Raw genomic sequence first — 19,166 nt, forward strand, 5'->3', positions numbered from 1 at the left:
CATAAGTTCACTTTAAGACCTGCTCTCGAATCACTTTGATTTTTGTTGAAGCAACTTCCATTCACTGACCCCCTTTACGATGGTACAAGTTTTTTCAGGGGCAAATAAAGTAAAAATCCCTATGACACCATGTGTAGTGGCTGGAGCGCACTATAGCAGTCGGACTGGTCAACGAATTTGGTCCAAAAATTGTCCTTCGTCATATTTTATCCAAACTTAGTTTCAGTTCGAAGATGGGCAGTACCGGTCAACAACTTCCAGTATTAAATGGTATGCACGATACACCTTCTTGAACAGGGAAACCACTTTGGATCTACAAATTTAGTTTAACTTCGAAAATGGCCATTATTGGTCCTTAAGGTACCTCCCCCGCAAAAGTTCAAGATTTTTGTTTAAGTGCAGTTTAGGGTCTGTTCGAAGATCCTTTGGAAATGTATACCGATGATATTGGCTGTGATCCTGTTTACAGCGATATTATGTTTTCCATAGAGAAGTTCATGCTTCCTGGCATACTGGTCCAAATGACCCACTGAAATGACTAGTGCGATATCTATTGAAAAGATATGACTCCCAAAGTCAGATCCACTTTCATAATGGACTATGTCGGTCCATTCCTTCAAGTGCAACTTTAATACTACTTTTTTACTTGTTTCCGTTGCAAGTCCATAGATAAGATAATGTCCAAAGCTCTTAATAACCTGGCGGCACCTACTCAAATAGAAGGTTTTGAGATCCTAAAATTTCTTCCAAACATACATCAAGTTCCAAGGAGGTCTATGTTTGAAAACTTTATCGGTCACCACCCCCACAAATGTTCAAAATTGTCGCTTAAGTGCAGCTTAAGGGCTGTTCGAGGATTGTTTAGACATTTTTACCGAAAGTACTTCTTGTGGTCCTGTTAAGAGCGATATAATGTTTTTTATGTATTTTTTTACCGAAATAACTCAAAATTTGGGAGTTTGTATTCGCGTTAAAAATCATCTGAAAATGGAATTAAAATATACATTATTTGATTGTAGTATAATTATAATTTATGAAAGAGTTCTTTCTATATTCTGAAATGCTTGAAATACATATTGTAAAACGCACTTTCATACTTATACATACATATGTACATGCGTACATGAATGTAACCCACTCTCTACTTTGCTTCATAGTTTATTGATACAATTTTCCAACTTCATTTCCAACACCCTGATGGTTCATTGCTCTGATTAGAGTTTCTTTATTACATTCCCACATCAAAAATTATATCATAAACAATTCATCATCATCAGCATTGCCATCAACAACAGCAACATACGCACAATCATTATTTTCACTTCTATTCGAATCATTCTTTGTACAAGTCATGAACTGTGTAAGCGAAAGTGATGTTATGTGTTGTTGTTGCTGCTGTTGTTGAGGGTTTAAAATGTCAGCAGCAATAAGGAATTCTTGGCATATTTACAAAACACCAACATCTTGCCCATTTCACCACATTGCATCTCAGCGCCAACAGCGGGGCATGCTGTTGTTCTGCATCTCTCGTTTTGGGTGCATCACGGCACTGTATTGTGGGCTTTGTTGGGATTCTGTAAGATTCGGTAGGCTTTCTTTTGTCTCTTTGTGGGGTCGTTTTACTTATGCCCATATCTGTCTTCTAGAAGTCTTTGTCTGTCTATTCTGTTTTTCTTCTGTTTAATTTGTTTAGTTGTAATAACAACAGAAAGTGTCATACAAAATTCATGCATTTAATACACGCACTTTGTTTTAAATGTTCATACAAGAGAACATGTACTTACATACATACTATGTATGTACATGAATATGTGGTACGATGTACACAGCTTCATGACATTTACATTAAATACATTGCATTCATACAAACAAACATGAGACTTTCATTTTAGCCGATAGATAAATCTAAATAGCATTGGATATTTATCATCAAATGATGCGGACATTAGATGCAGCCCCAACATGTCGCAAACATATGGTGACAGTGGGACAAGATCGTGATTTTCAGATTGAAAAACAAAAATCTCAAACATTTTTGACGAAAGTTATGATATTTCTTTCGACAGATATTTTGATTTTTCTTTATTTTTCTCTCAATATTCTTTGGCCTTAATTTTAATTAGTATTTTTACTCCTTTTTCAGATATCCTGTATTCTCTGGCACAAGGTAATTCAAACTATGAGTCTTAAAGTTATAATGACAATTCATTTTCTATTATTTAAAATTGATTGATTACAATATTTATTCACAATATTTTTGAACAAAAATAAATGTAACTACAAACTCCCACTGTTTCTACCAGCTGGTTCTCGCATTAAATCAACTGAAGAGGAGATGTAATACTCATTGTTATAGTTTAGGTATAAAATAGAAACGCTTACTCATTTGGTTTCCGCAGGGGACAGGAACGGTCGGCCAGACGCTTTCTTTACATAACAGAAATTTAGCATCTCTTCATTAGTTCTTACAATAAAACAACAAAAACATTAACAATAACACAATAACTTACAAATCAACATTTGAACAAAAAAGAAAACAACCACATTGTCATTTAACACACTTTGCATGATTGATGACAAATTGGTTTTAACATGAATTTAACAGTGTTGCCATCAGCAATAAATAAGTATTTACAAAGTTTTGGGTGAAATAGGGAATGAGCAACGGACCTGACCGACTTTAGCATGATTAAGTCCTGGATTTATATTGTTCGCTCTCTCATTTCATGTGGATATGGAAAGAAGACTAAATAAAAATTTAAGTTATTCTGTTTGAATAATGTGACTAAAACATTCAAAATACAGAAAATCGGGGTGTATCGTTCTATAGGGCTATATGAAAAATTTCTGGTGGAAAGTTTTATACCTTCAACAAAGACCAAATACCAAATTTCGGTCGTTTCGGTGGGATATTGAGAGAACTACCTTAAAAATACTAAAAATCTGGAGGTATGCTTCTTCTATTTGAAGACGTGACCCTATACTAATAATTTTTTTCTGGGATATTGAAGACTCCATCTTCAAAATACCGAATGTTGGATGGTACCGTTTTATGTGGGATCTATGAGCACTAGGGTTATGATTTTTTGACATTTTTTCTCAAAAATGATTTCCAGTAGTGAGAATGAATGAACTTTTGCCTATTAATGATAAAAATATCTTTTAATCCATTTTATTTTAAAAAAGGTTTCGCACAAACCACTTTGAAATTTTTTTTTTAAAATTCTATGAAACGGAAAAAAATTTTTTTCTCAGAAAAGAATTTCCTGTTACACGAATGAATGACCTTTTGCCTATTAATTACTAAACAACTTTTATTCCATTTTAATATTGAAAAAGGTCCCGTTCAAACCAAATTTTTATGATATATGAAATAAAGTTATAAATGATATATATGTAATGATATGAGGATAAAATTAGTGAAAAACAAACGGTTTCGTCATTTTGGTTATGTCGTATCCCCTATACCTTAATTTCAGATAAATATCGACTTACAGTGACTTAAAAAATTTTTCGAAAATTCTGAATCACTTTATTATTAAGATTTTATGTAATCTTAGGTAAAAACTCGTCAAAATATAATACAGGGATACGAGGTTGTAAAAAAGTCATAACCCTAATGAACACGTGGACCTATACTGACAAATTTTAGGTGGAAAATTGTATACGCCCAACGAATCCTAACTACCAAATTACAGGAATTTCGGTGCGTTATTGAGGTCGCAACCTTCAAAATACCAAAAATCGGGAGGTTCCGCTCTATGCTGGTTATATGAAGTCGTGGACCCATACAGACAAATTTCAGGTGGAAAGTTTTATATCCTAAACGAAGCCTAGGTACCAAATTACAGCCACTTCATTGGGATATTGAGGTCAAAACCTTCAAAATACCGAAAATCGGGAGAGCAATGTGCAGGCGTGGAACAATACAGATACATTTCAGGTGAAAAGTTTTATACCCACAACAAAAACTAAATACCAACATTCATACATTTCGTTGTGATAATGAGGCTAAAGCCTTCAAAATACCGAAAATAGGGAAGTGCCGTTCTATGGGGGCTTTATCAGAACTTGGACCGATATAGACCATTTTACTTCATCCTAGGAGTAACAGAAACGTCACTACAAAATAGCAAAACTCTATCTTTAAAATTGCGAGCTGTATCTTGATTTCAATAGGCGGACGAAAGAACATGGTTATATCGACTTAGAATGTTCTGCTGAAGAATATACATATTATGGCACAATTACCCAGGTAGTGGCATCGTAAAATTTTGAATATGTTATGTCAAAACTTTCTTTATGTTGTTGGGGAAATTACAACAAAAATATTTTTTTATAAAGGGATTTGACTTTTCATATTCGATCAGCTGGTGTGATACCACTACCTGGTAGTTCTGCCATGATACATATATACTTTATAGGGTAACCAACAACTATTTGGAATATTGCTTAGTTCCTCTAGCTTGAGATTGAAGAAAAAGCAATAACAGCAGTGATGAACCTGAATGGAATATGAACTGATACCTTCTTTTGGCTAGAAAGGGTATATACACTTTCATATGGGCAAGATGTGCCTCATGGAAATAATGGTTTTAGACCCCAAGTATGTTTGGACGAAATGCGTTTCAGACAATTTGGAGTCGATTTAGCAATGTCCGGCCGTCTGTCTGTCTGGCTGGTGCGCACGACAACTTTCAAATGGATGAGCCGATTTGGTCCAAAATTTGGCTATCGTAATATTTTGTCCAAACTTAGTTTAAGTTCGAAGATGGGCCATATCGGTCTACTCCTTTAGGTACCTCCCCCACAAAAGTTCGGAAAATTTGTGCGCACGATAACTCTTGAAGGGAGTAACCGATTTGGTCCATACTTTGCACATCGTGAAATTTCTACCAGACTTAGATGATGTTCCAATATGGACTCAATAGGTGTAATCCTTCCCACACAAAAATTCGGAAAAGTTCAGTTTAGGACCTGCTCTCGAGTCACTTTGATTTTTGTTGTAGCAACTTGTATTCACTGCCCCCCATACCACGATATAAACTTTATCAGGGGCAAGTCCATACTTCCTGAGGAAATAGCCTGAAAGGTACAAAAAAACCCTATGACACCGTGTGTAGTGGTTGAAACGCAAGATAACTCTCGAACGGATCTGCCGATTCGGTCAAAAATGTGACCTTCGTAATATTTTGTGCAAACTTAGTTTAAGTTCAAAGATAAGCCATATCGGCCCACTCCTTCAGGTACCTCCCCCACAAAAGTTCAAAAATGTTCGGAAAAATTGTGTGCACGACAACTCTTGATGGGAGTGACCGATTTGGTACACACTTTACACTTTCTAATATATCTACCAGACAAAGATCAGGTTCGAATATGGATTATATTTGTCCACTCTGTCGGCAAAGCCGACTTATACTTTCTTACTTGTTTCTATTACTTTCAATAACACTGTGCAAAATTTTTTAGGTGATCTTGTGCAAACAATTCGAACTGAGGATTTTTTGAAAGTACAGACCCAAACGACAAGAAACCCTAGTTGGGTTTTGTTGTGTCAGATCCAGCTCTGGTTTTATGGCCCCATCTAAACATGGTTAAAAATTGAGTTTTTAAAGAAATTCTCTAAAACCAATGCGAATCTCCTTCTGAGCTCTGAAGCAAATTTGTAGATAAGGACAAGAATAAAATATCCGGAGAAATAATGGACTCAAAAAACTACATTTATTGCCTCAAATTTCAAAATATATGCAAAAATTCCACATTATATACATATCGCACCGTATCTCCAAAACCGTTAATTTTTTCTGAATATTTTCTTTTGGAAAAATATTCCCTGGAATATAATACACAACTCTTCAGAACATGTCATTGTTGTAAAATGCCTCTATACCGTTGTTTTCAGTACATTTTTCAACGACGATTTAATAAAAATGTCAATAATGTAGTAAAACCCGAAATGCGAGAATAAACTGTTGGTGTGAACTGTGTTTGAAATACGTGTTGTAAAGGATATGATGCAAAATATCGCTGAAACAACATGAAGTAAGCATTTTAGAGTTCTAAAGAATTGTTAAGAACTTTATTTGGTAGATTTTTGCAAAAGGTTAATTGGTTCAACTCCCAATGGTTTAGGCGATACTGATCAGAATTTTAGCAATTATGTAAAATTTTCTATATTTTATAGAATTTGATGCCCTAGATGGAGTTTTTCTTATGTGGTTTTTATAAAAGATAAGCTCTACTAGTATAGGGCTACAATATTGCTAAAGACAGCAAGGCCAAATTCCTATTCGTTTCTGAGAGAAAGGCCTGATAAATACAAAAATGTGTAGATTTAGTCCGGTTTAGATGAGGCCATAAAATTCGAACTGGATCTGACAGGACAAAACCCTACTAGGGTTTTTGTAGTCTAAATATGTACTTTCAAAAATGCATACTAGAATGCATACTAGAAGTTGTTTGCAACACTGAAAATGCATAGTATAAACCACCACCATTTATAAATGTGTGTATATGTTTGAGATAGCCAGTGAGCGCTTACTGAGAGCAAGTGAGCATACATTTCAATGTGTTTCACATTGCTATATGATGGCGTGGACCTGTAATGACAAATTGCCTGGAGAAAGTTTTATACCCCCAGCGAAGACTAAATACCAAATTACAGCCACTTCGGATGATTATTGAGGCCACAACCTTCAAAATACCGAAAATCGGTAGGTACCGTTCTGTATGAAGGAGTACCCACAAATTTCTGGGGGAAAGTTTAGTACCCCAACGAAGACTAATTACAAAATTTAAGCCATTTCGAAGGTATATTGAGGCCACAACCTTCAAAATACCGAAAATCGGGAGGTACCGTTCTATGGGGGCTGTATTAAGGCGTGGACCTGTACCGACAAATTTCTTGGGGAAAGTTTTATACCCCCAACGAAGACTAAAAACCAAATTTCAGCAACTTCGGATGACGATTGAGGCCACAACCTTCAAAATACCGAAAATCGGGAGGTACCGGCGTGGACCTGTACATACAAATTTCTGGGGGAAAGTTTAGTATCACCAACGAAGACTAATTAGAAAATTTCAGCCATTTCAAATGACCATTGAGGCCATAACCTTCAAAATACTGAAAATCGGGAGGTACCGTTCTATGGAGGCTTTATAAAGTCGTGGACCTATACCAACAACATTTCAGTGTGATAATGAAGCTAAAACCTTCAAAATACCGAAAGTCGGGTGATACCGTTCTATATCAAAACGTGGACCGATAATAATTATACCCTCCATATTATGATGGAGGGCATAAAAATGGGATGTAATACCGACTAGTGCGATATCTGCGTTATTTGACCACCTACGCCAACCTATTTTACATCATTCTAGAGGTGAGATTTTATACTTTCATTGTAAGGTTTTGCTTTTGAAAGGTCCCAATCAAAGGTGTGATACATCCCAAAAGTGTGTTGGATTTTTGACTATTGTGATATTTCCCTTGTATTCGCATGAAAATAAAACGTTGAAATAACTTGTTTGCCCATTCCGAAGCATATTTCCAATTTGCTCGGTATTATTTACGATTGAATTACTTGCAAGAAAATAACAGTAGGAACGAACTTCGACGCCTCCGAACTTCGGCCTCTCTGAAATAAGAACCACTTGAATTCCTCCCTTCGAATTTCGACCTCTCCGAACTTCCTCCCCTCTGCCTTCAGTCCGTAGGAACATCAAAATCTGTTTGGTACTTAATGCAGGCACACAAACAACGGCCAAAAAAATAAATAAATAAACTTTTCCCGATTTTACTCATAAAGCAAACTCTTACTATATTTGGAGTACTTCAGGTTCCATTTTTATTTTAATCCCACTCGCGAGTATTTTTCACTAGAGAGTAAAACCGAGCAAATCAGGGATCTGGTCCATTGACCGATGCCAGTAGTTTCCGATATCCACATACGAAATGTGATTTCACAAATATTTGAGTCCATAAAAGCAGAGTGACCTCAAGTGTGTGCCAACGTGTCCCTGAATGTTGAGAATGAGAACAAATTTACGATTATTGCAAATAAAGCCACACAATTATTAAATTGTATTGAATATACATTTTCTGGCCATGTTATAATCAGTATTGTAACATGGCAACTCTAACATTGTGTAGGCATACAAATACAAAATTTACTGCTAGTCATTTTCATACAATGATTTGAAAATTACATGTTCTTCGTCGGCAAAATTTCTTCTTATACACCACAACCCACTTGCCGGCACTCTCACTGCGACAGACCTCTGTAGAATGCAACAACAGCGTTAACGCATGGTGTGGTCACTCTCACTACTTGCAATGTGTCGGCAGCCAACAATGTTACGTTAAGATATCAGCATAGAAAGTGAAATTAATTTAATTGAAATGCTGTGTCGGTTTCTGGTTTTGCTGTTGTAGTCGACGTTCCGTCATTGTTGTTCAATATCGTTTGCATTGCAGCTGTCCATCGAATAGAAACAGAACCGCACAACAAACAAGAATCATTTACAATTTTACAAAATGCGTATTTCTATTAAGAAATGTTCAACTCACCCGCAAGCCAATCAATTCACTGTGGAAAGTGTTAAGTGGTTAAAGGGAATTCAAAACGGTTGCCGCAATGTCTCCTCCGAGTGTTCCGAGTGTGCAATGCCACGCGACGCTGCAAGAAAATGGCATAAATAACAATTAGAAAAATAACAAGAAGCTGAAAAAAAAAACAAAACAAATAAATATTAACAACAAAATTCTATTATTTTCTGTTTGTGAAAGATTCCATGTTCCATTTGTCCCAATGTAACAAGTGTTGGGTCAGGTCGTTTGTGTGGGGGGAATTCTTTATGGATAATTTATCATATATTCTTCCTTTTCTTTTTCAGTTTGGAATGTTCGTTTTTTGTTCTCAACCATAACATGATGATGATGACTCAACATCACTCTCCACGAGTAGGACAACCGACAAAAACCGTACACAATTTGTTTGGATGCCTTGTAGCGGTTTCTTCAAAGTTTCTTTGGGGGTCTGACAAATTCCAAATGTCTTTGATATGAAAATCTACTTGCTGCTCACCACTGCTCGTTGTGGAGAACTTGTCATGTAAAAAACAGGTGTTGTAAAACATTTGACATATTCAGGATGTCATAAAGTTTTGAGTTTACTAGCAAACAATGTTCCGTTGCCATGATGGGTCAAATGGTTGCAAGAGGTTCTTTCATTCGTCCGTAATGGTTTAGTTGTAGTTTGAAACTGTGCTGACATAAAGAACATGGGTGTTAGCACAAGGCAAAGTGTGTTTGATTTATACTCACCCTCTGACACGCTATGTGGTAACAAAATTTTAGGCTTATGAAGTGTGACAGTGTGGGTTAAATTTTTATTTTTCAATACAAAACTAAGGAGAATGAAATAGGCGAAATCTCCTCATAAATTATTTCAGTAAAATATTCAAATGATGTATTAGAAGTTCGTTTGGGCCGAACATGGAAACCCTTCACCATGAATTATATTAAAACAAGATTTGAGTCGAAAATCGGGCGTTACCGTTCTATGGGGACTATATGAAAACGTGGATATATGTCCACAATTTTGGTGCATAAACTTTTGACCACTGAGAATCATACCTGAACTCGGGTAATACTGTTATATTGGGGCTATACCAATATTTTGTCCAAACTTTAAATTATATCGGTCCACTCCTTCGGGCACTTCCCCCACAAGACTTGAAAATTATTCTCTAAAATGGTGCGCACCATAACTCTCGATTCTTTCGACACATATATTAGATTTGAATATGGATTATATCGATTCAATTCTTCAGGTACCATCCACACAAACTTGACCGAAACTTTGAACATCCTAAAATAACTTTTAGATGCATATACGAGGGTCACAAAAAAACTTCTGACCTAGGCAACACGCACACGGTGCTCTTGAAGCAAATTTAAAGGGAAGGTGCTTGCACCTGGGAAGTTTTTGCAGATTCTGAAACTACAATGATCATAAATGAGAAAAATCAAAAACAAGTAAATACGTATCATTCAGCTGTGCTGACGGAGTAATACCCTCAGCAACTGACCAAGAAAAAAACAACAAAACCAAACCAAAAACAATAATTATGCCGTATATAAAATATATTGATTTTATACCACGAGTTTGCTTTAAAATTTGTAGGTACCGTATACCAAATCATTGACATATACCGTGGGCTTATACCAAATCATTGACATATACCAAACATTGTTGGCAACCAGACTTCCTCATAAAGGACTCAAAATATTAAATTATGTTAAAATAAGTTTGAAAGGAATTTTTGAAAAAGTTTCAGAGTTATCTTGCACAATATCCGATAGGATTTTGAAGCTTTTGGTCCATTATCTTAGGGAGTATTGACTTACTCCGAAACAAAATGTACCATTGTAAATGAGGCCGATCCAACAATCTACTGAAAAAGAGTCAAAACGAGCTCCTAAACTTCACTTTTTCTGAATTTTGTGTGGGAGGTACCCGAATGAGTGGACCGATATAGACTATATTTCACTCCCATACTGGACTGGATGAAATAATACGATGTGCAAAGACTGGATCGAGCAAAAACCGCCTGCGAGGATTATCTTGCGGATTTGCCATTTTGGTTGGTGCCGTCAGGGTTTCTTGGAGCTTTTAGGCCAATATCTCAGGAAATATTAACTTAATCCGGCAAAAAATTGTACCATCGTAAAGCGAGCCACAAAAAAACTTACTGGAAAAAATGTCAAAATGATCCATGAGGAGCTCTTAAACTTCACTTTATCCGAATTTTGTGTGGGTGGTACTCGAGGGAGTGGACCGATACAATCCATATTCCAACCTGATACATGACTGGATGAAATAATACGATGTGCAAAGCCTGCACCAATCAGAAATTCCTGCGAGGATTATCTTGTGGATTTGCCATTTTGGTTGGTGCCGCCAGGGTTTCTTGGAGTTTTTAGGCCAATATCTCAGGAATTATTAACTTAATCCAGCAAAAAATTGTACCGTCGTAAAGCGAGCCACAAAAAAACTTACTGGAAAAAATGTCAAAATGATCCGTGAGGAGCTCTTAAACTTCACTTTATCCGAATTTTGTGTGGGTGGTACTCGAGGGTGTGGACCGATACAATCCATATTCCAACCTGATACATGACTGGATGAAATAATACGATGTGCAAAGCCTGCACCAATCAGAAGTTCTGAAAAATTGCAAAACCATCTGGGAGGAGCCTGCTCTCGAATTGCTTTGATTATACCCTCAGCCTTTAGGCTAAAGAGGGTATTTACACTTTGATACGACCAAAAATGTGCCTCATCGAAATAATGGTTTTAGACCCCAAGTATGTTTGTACGATATCCGTTTCAGACAATTTTGAGTAGATCTAGCAATGTCCGTCCGTCTGTCTGTCTGTCTGTCTGTCCGTCTGGCTGGCTGGTGCGCACGATAACTCTCGAACGGATCAATCGATTCGGTTCAAATTTTGGGTATAAAAATATTTTGTCCAGATTCGATATAAGTTCGAAGATGGGCCATATAGGTCCACTCCTTCAGGTACCTCCCTCACAAATGTTCAAAAATTGTCGGAAAACTTGTGCGCACGATAATAACCGATTTGGTCCATACTTTGCACATCGTGTAATTTCTACCAAACTTAGATGAAGTTCCAATATGGACTCAATTGGTCCACTCCTTCGGGTACCTCCCACACAAAATTTCGGAAAAGTTCAGTTTAGGACCTGGTCTCGAATCGCTTTGATTTTTTTTTTTACTCAAGTTGTATTCGCTGTCCTGTATACGACGCTGTAAGTTTCATTAGGGGCAAGTCCATACTTCCTCAGAAAATAGCCTGAAAGTTTCAAAAAAACCTATGACACCGTGTGTAGAGGTTGGAGCGCATGATAACTCTCGAACGGACTTGCCGATTCGGTCCAAAATTTGGCTTTCGTAATATTTTGTCCAAACTAAGTTCAAGTTCAAAGATGGATTATATCGGTCCACTCCTTCCGGTACCTCCCCCACAAGAGTTCGAAAATGTTCGGAAAATTTGTGCGTGCGATAAGTCTTGAAGGAAGTAACCCATTTGGTCCATACATTGCACATTATGAAATTTCTACCAGACTTAGATGAGGTTCCAATATGGACTCAATCGGTAAACTCCTTCGAGTACCTCCCACACAAAATTTCGGAAAAGTTCAGTTTAGGACCTGCTCTCGAATCGCCTTGGTTTTTGTTGTAACATTTTGTATTCACTGTCCCCTATACGAAGGTACAAGTTTCCTCAGGGGCAAGTCCATACTTTTTGAAAAAATAGCCTGAAAGTTGAAAAACAAACCCTATGATATGGGTGGAAGCGCAAGATAATTCTCGAACGGATATGCCGATTCCGGCCACAATTTGGCCTTCGTAACCCCACAAAAGTTCGAAAATATTCGGAAAAATTGTGCGCACGATAACTCTTGATGGGAGTGACCGATTTGCTCCATACTTTACACATTCTCATAATATTTACCAGATATAGATCAGGTTCGAATATGGAATATGGAGTGGACAAATATCTACTCCATCCCGTACCTCCCACACAAAATTTTGGATAAGGTCACTTTAAGTCCTGCTATTAAATCACTTTGATTTTTGTTGAAGCAACTTACATTCGCTGCCTCAATTACGATGGTAAAAGTTGTTTCAGGGACAAGTCCATACTTCTTAACAAAACAGTCCGAAGGGTGTAAAAACCCCCTATGGCACCACCATGGTCTATGTCGGTCCATCCCTTTAAGTACATTTTCCGCAACATTTTTGAACTTTAATCGTAATCAACATTTTTGTCGGTTCATACGACCAACATTTTGAAACCCCCTAAATACTTAAGTTTCTTTTTGTGAAAAAAGTGTTTCAATTTGCACAGGCTGAGGGTATATCTCTGTCGGCAAGGCCGACTGATACTTTTTAACTTGTTTTTGTTGCAACAACTTGTTTTCACTGTCCCCATACGACGGTACAAATTTAATCAGGGCCAAGCCCATATTTTCCTGAGAAAATAGAATAAAAGTTGCAAAAAGCCCCTATGACACCGTATGTAGTGGTTGGAGCGCAAGATAACTTTCGGACGGATCTGCAGATTCGGTACAAAATTTAGCCTTCGTAATATGTTGTCCACACATAGTTTAAATTCGAAGATAAGCCATATCGGTCCACTCCTTCTGGTACCTGAAAAATGTTCGGCAAAAATTGTGCGCACTATATCTTTTGAAGGGAGTGGCCGATGTAATCCATACTTTGCACATCCTAATATATCTACCAGATATAGATCAGGATCGAATAAGGACTATATTTGTCACTTCTGGTACCTCTCACACAAGAACTTAAGTGAAGTTCACTTTAAGACCTACACTCGAATCACTTTGATTTGTGTTGAAGCGATTCGCTAACTCCATTAGACGGTAAACCTTTTTTTCAGGGGCGAGTCCATATTTCTTTGGAAAACAGTCCGAAAGGTGTTAAAAAAACCCCTATGTCACCATATGTGGTTGTCAGAGAGAACGATAACTCTCAAGCTGTTCAAGCGGTTTGATCCCACATTTGGTCTTCGTCATATTATATCCAAACTTAGTTTCATGGGGCAATAACGGTCCACAACTTCCGGTACTTCTCCCCAATATTAAAAAATGTCACTAAAATGCTAGGACGATATCATTTGAATGGAACAACCAATTTGGTCCAAACTTTGGATCTCCTAATAAAAATTTAGTTTAACTTCTAAAATGGCCCATATCGGTCCTCCCTAATGGTACTTCCCCCACAAAAGTTCAACAATTGTGTCTTAGTGCAGTTAATTCCTAATCCACATGTCGGCAATTTCGAATGTCCAAAAAGGGCCACAATTTTTTTATAAGTTTGTCTTCGCTCTGCCGACAGAATTGATTAGTCTTTGGCCATAGTCCTTATAAAGTTTTTGATGTCATCGAGCCCACAAATATCTAATCGTACAATTAAGAGTTATTTCGACTTCGAGGGATTTATTTCGACTTATCAAATGTTTTCAGGACTTAGCCAGAATTTAGTCGAGCTTTTTTTAAAGATATTTTTTTGGTCATGTTTTTGCGTAGTTTCAAACAGTACTGCGAGTTAGATTCGGAGTATATGAGTCGTAGTTTATATCGCCCGACTCCTGTTAATTTTTTTTCTTTTTTTCTTAATGTTATTTTCTGAATTTTTAGTTGGCTCTCACTTCCGGTAAAATAAATGGTGTTTTTATTTTCATCACGTGGATCTATTTTCTCCCACCAAAAGGATTTCAAAAATCCATCCATATTACAGGCGATATTTTTAAAAATGATTCTAGTAGCCTCGAATGACAGAAAATAAAAATTGAACTAGAATTCGTTTCGAACAACATTTGTTCATTGTCTCACAAATTCCCATGAAATTCCTTGAATTTTGCTACTCCTTGTTGCTATGCATCGTTGTTATCCTATTTCCGGAGTATTATTTTATATTGTTTATATACATATATTTAGTATTATTATTATTTTATATTATTGTGTCTTTTGGATATTTACACACAATATTGTATATATGAATTTAAACGTAACCTGGGGACATTGATATTTATTATTGTTAAATAAATATGAAATACAGTTAGGCAACAAATGTATTGCCAAAAACCAAAATATTAATATTAATTGTTCGTTTATGGCAACAAAATACACTCCTCGTCAGTAGAATAGAACACCTACTTTTTTGTTAATGTTCGCTTATTTATCCCAAAACGAATGAATCTTCGTTTTGAATTTTGTGGGGATTTAAAGTCTATGATGTTTTGTATCAAACACAGAAAAAATTATGTTTCTAGCTTTTCGCGAAATGATTTTCTGATCAATTTTCAGATAGTACTATGAAAAATAGACATTTATTTTTGGTCATCAGGATAGAACAGTCACTTTATTTTCGCGAATTGTTGAGATATTAACGCCGAAATTTCTTTCAGTCAATAAAACAAGGCTTTCTAATCATTTTCCACCAAAGAAAACCTAAAAATTATTCCGCGGACACCGAAATAACAGCGTTAAAGGGTTTAATTTGACAGATATTTGAAACATCTCGGAATATCAATAGGAGTCGCGCATTTATGTCATATTTCTTCACAATAAGATAGAATATAACACAGACAAGCTCGACGGATACAATCGAGTGCTTCGGATGCTGATAAGATGGAACATTTTCAAAATAATTATGAAAACGTCAAATTTTCTCATAAAACCATGATGTTTTGATCAATAAAACGGGTTTTCCGCGAACAAGTCTGCCGTTTAAAGGTTTGGAAATATGCTCCACATTTAGAAAAAAATAATCTGATATGAAAACAACCGCTATTTTAATACACTGAGGGAAATTTTAGCTCATTTTCAAATTGAACACACCCTTTGGACTTTGAATTTTACATGTGTTCTTATTTTGGTGTCCGCGACTGTTCTCAACAGTGTTATGCTCCAATATTAATGGACCAGATTATGCTCTCCATACCGGATTTTACGAATTAGTAGTTTCTTTAACTGAACTCGCAAATGTAAAAGACCCGTTTTCGCGGAAAAACACAGTCATGGAAATTGAGGTTTTAGGTTTCGTATGTTGTTTTAAAAAGTACTAAAATTTCTCTCAATGTATGAAAATAATGGTTGTTTTCGTATCAGATTATCTTCCTTCAACGCTGGAGCATATTTCCAAACCGTTGAACGGCAGACTTGTTCGCGGAAAACCCGTTTTATTGAACAAAACGTCATGGTTTTTATGAGAAATTTTGAAGCTTTTCATAATTATTTTGAAAATGTTCCATCTTATCAGCATCCGAAGCACTCGATTGTATCCGTCGAGCTTGTCTGTGTTATATTCTATCTTATTGTGAAGAAATATGACATAAATGCGCGACTCCTATTGATATTCCGAGATGTTTCAAATATCTGTCAAATTAAACCCTTTAACGCTGTTATTTCGGTGTCCGCGGAATAATTTTTAGGTTTTCTTTGGTGGAAAATGATTAGAAAGCCTTGTTTTATCGACAAAAAGAAATTTCTGCGTTAATATCTCAAAAATTCGCGAAAATAAAGTGACTGTTCTATCTTGATGACCAAAAATAAATGTCTATTTTTCATAGTACTATCTGAAAATTGATCAGAAAATCATTTCGCGAAAAGCTAGAAACATAATTTTTTCTGTGCTTGATACGGAACATCATAGACTTTAAATCCCCACAAAATTAAAAATAAAGTTTAATTCGTTTTGGGATAAATAAGCTAACATTAACAAAAATTTAGGTGTTCTATTCTACTGACGTGGAGTGTATGTAAAAACTATACGTACTGAAAATAATATTCCGTCGAAATAAGCAAAGTTTATTTGCGATAAAAAATACGGTCAAAAATAAAAATTGCCCTCTACATAGAGGTGTAAATAAGATATTACAAAAATTACTAAAACTATGGGCGGGACTGTACAAAATTGCATTGATCTCCTCTTCCAAACAACGTCATCTTGTGGTACTTTTATAGCGGCTCTTAAAATAAAGGACGAAAAGGACATTGAAAGAAGTGGGTTTGAAGGTCGAAGTGCTCTACGAAAATAATCCTAACACTAATTCCTGACGGCTTACAGGGTCTCTAGCAAAAACTTCATCACGCCATAACGCGGGAGTTCGACTCACGGCGGATCTGTCCTTTGGGATTCTTAATATAATCACCAAGTGATTTCATCTCCAAAAGGAATTGTCTCTGCCCTAAAATTCGTGTTCACAGTGTAATTTGCTACCGTAAACGAACAATTAATATGCAATTTTCTACAATTTTTGTCTCTGCAATACATTTCTTGCCTAACTGTATATACATAGCTACCTATAGTTGTTATTGGTTGATTCTCCTCAATTTTTGTACAATGATACAATTTTCAGTATTTATTTTTATATTGAATGATAAAGAAAACCTAAACGATACTTTCATGTTTTGCTTTCCATTAGACTAAGAAAAGGACGAGGAGACACACATACATATGGATGAGTATTTGCCAATAAAAATGAAATGAAAACACTTTCAATTTATTTTTCATATTGTGTATCAATTTTTAAAATGCAAGTCTCCTTGATTTCAGATTTTTGTTTTCATGAACAGATAAACAATTAAATATTACTTTGTTTAATTTATGCTATAGAATTTTCAAACTAAACACAGTAGTACAGGGGAAATAAAGATGTATGTACATATTAGTTCTCGGGTTGGTATAGTGTAGCAAACATAGACGTATATATTTAAGTAAGTTGCAAGAAAGAAGGTTCTGCCAAAGAAGTGTAATTGTTGCCAGATAACTTTGAAATTTGCATAACCTCAATTCAATTTTCGTCTGAACGACTCTAGAACAGCCGAGAATACAAGCATCCACACACAGAGAAGAGATATTGTTGGAACAATCATATTCTAAGAACAAAATAGTGTATTTTAAAAATCTGAAAATACAGGAGAGGTAGAGATTAGACAGTTCCGAAGAACTTGGGAGTTCCTTACCCTACAGGGTTTGGATTTATTGTACCTGAATTTTGCGTACGACTGCGTCCACACATATACTTGGCTACCCAACGTTTCAAGCATGTCTGCTCAATGTCCTCAAACAGCGTGGAATGTCTTGAGTGCCCTAAGTCAAGCGCCACAATCACTGTTCTATTACACGGCGGTCTCTGGTTGAGTCCTTGACAAATATGTTTGCAGGTAGCATGCAGCGCTATTGTCGTGCTGTGCTGCTTACGGAATCCATGCTGGTGAGCGGCAACTTGGTAGCTATTTCCAACGCTCGGGAGGACTAAGGCGTCAATGGTCTTTGCCTGCCTTCAGTAGCGGCTAGCGATTGTTTGAGAACTTTAGTGGGATACTCCACTCCCGGCTCATCCAGCTGTTTCAGCATAACCATGGATATTCCATCAGTACCCAATACTTTGGATAATTTAACGTTTCTGATGGCGTTCACAACATCATCCATGATAAACTGTAGTGGTTCATCCTTGGCAGCAAGATATTTGATGCGACGTAGTACGCATCAATCAATCAATTCGTCCTGTTACTCTCGGGGTGCTCGACAAACTGTCGATTGAAATAACTCGCGCATCTCTTCAGGTCAGTCAGCGTAACGTCGCCATACGTGACTGAGGTCCTACCTTCCTTCTTTCCAGGGTTCGACTTAACCATTGCCCACAGTTCACTTATACCGGCTCCGATGTTGCTATTCTTCAGATGATTTAACCATTTGTTCCGCTTATGCTCGCCGACCAACCGGATAACTTCCTGTGTCAGCTCTCTGACTCTGCGGTCACTGGGTTTGGCTCGATGAAGCTCATCACGCTCATTTGCTAATCCCGTCGCTTCTGTTGGGAAGTTTGGTCTCACTTCGGGTATTCGTCCAGCAGGTATGTATGGTAACATGGGGCGGCTTCGCCACTGGGGCGCCTTCGCCAGTACTGATTTTCTTGATAATTATAACTGCTACAGAAATGCCGTTAAAGGAAAAATTGTGAGTTTAACGAAGATCTTTCATCTCCCAAAAATTGGCATTGCTATCAAATATATGATTGCTGATGCACGCGGTTTCATGTTTCTGGGGTATTGCGAAAAAATATTTATGGTAGGTATATTTTGTAATATCTTGTATACCTTTTCTGATATCAAAATTATATTTTATACCGTTAATAGACAACTACTGAAGAATATAAATCCAAATAATTTGCATGATAAAAGTAATTATAAACGTTAATATATTCATATTATGAACTATGTAGGGGGTGGGGCGGCCCCGCCATGATAGGGGTGTTGTGGGTTAATGTGAGAAATATGTCAGGTTTAACTTAAATTGTTTATGCTATTGATATACCACGCTATAATGTGAATTGAAATCAAATACTGTGCTAAACCTATCTAATTTGGCAAAATTTTCATTTTTATGCCTAAATTCAAGGTACCTACTTCAATTAACGGCTAGAATATGTTTCTTTTTGTAAATTTTAGACTCATTTTTGATTATTAAATAGAAAACATGTTCCTTTTATGCATAATGTTGATATTTGGGGAGGATGTATGTTAAATGCCAGTTTTAGAGTCCGTTGATAT

General features: G+C 36.4%; 2 protein-coding genes across 3 annotated transcripts in view; one reads left to right on the forward strand and one right to left on the reverse strand.

Moving 5' to 3' along the window:
• The window catches only part of fog (folded gastrulation), a 423,880-nt gene that overhangs the window by 267,602 nt on the left and 137,112 nt on the right, over window positions 1–19,166 (reverse strand). Inside the window, exon 2 of one of the 2 annotated variants that reach the window (XM_073976874.1) lies at window positions 8,570–8,678. The gene's annotated coding sequence lies outside the window, so the exon portion shown is untranslated. Of the gene's footprint in view, window positions 1–8,569; window positions 8,748–19,166 lie in introns of those variants that run through there. The other variant, XM_073976872.1, reaches the window with a different exon arrangement.
• The window catches only part of LOC141398983 (uncharacterized), a 438,842-nt gene that overhangs the window by 163,096 nt on the left and 256,580 nt on the right, over window positions 1–19,166 (forward strand). Inside the window, exon 2 of the mRNA XM_073976860.1 lies at window positions 2,144–2,167. The gene's annotated coding sequence lies outside the window, so the exon portion shown is untranslated. The remainder of the gene's footprint in view (window positions 1–2,143; window positions 2,168–19,166) is intronic.

The sequence above is a fragment of the Musca autumnalis genome, unplaced genomic scaffold, assembly GCF_047663935.1.
Source record: "Musca autumnalis isolate F117 unplaced genomic scaffold, ASM4766393v1 scaffold_3, whole genome shotgun sequence".
Taxonomy (NCBI): Eukaryota; Metazoa; Arthropoda; class Insecta; order Diptera; family Muscidae; genus Musca; species Musca autumnalis.